We start from the raw sequence: 466 nt of genomic DNA, 5'->3' as shown, positions 1-466 counted from the left end.
TCAGATCTAATGTGGTGCTTTCAGCTCTTTTCATTCTTTCCTGTGTGATAGTTGCCCTCTCTCTCTCTCTCTTATTCTGTGGTGAAATCTTCCACTTTCACAGAGTTAATAAATAAATTGGATGTGTAGGCAGAATTCATCTAGAGGGGTGCCGCATTAAACTCTTCATCCACGGAAGCCTGAAGTCTGTGCTACAGCTGACCTGTAGGCTGTAAAGAAGAACACAAAACAATATTTATCAGTGCTAGGACCAATTCTGTTTACATTATACATGCTTCCCTTAGGCAGCATCATTAGAAGACTTAGCATACATTTTCACTGCTATGCAGATGACACGCAGCTCTATCTGTCCATGAAGCCAGATAACACACACCAATGAGTTAAACTGCAGGAATGTCTTAAAGACATAAAGACCTGGATGGCCGCTAACTTTCTGCTTCTTAATTCAGATCAAACTGAGGTTATT

Source organism: Simochromis diagramma, unplaced genomic scaffold (genome assembly GCF_900408965.1).
Source record: "Simochromis diagramma unplaced genomic scaffold, fSimDia1.1 OVJJ01000446.1, whole genome shotgun sequence".
In the NCBI taxonomy this organism is placed as follows: Eukaryota; Metazoa; Chordata; class Actinopteri; order Cichliformes; family Cichlidae; genus Simochromis; species Simochromis diagramma.
Note: the sequence above shows the minus strand (reverse complement) of the source record.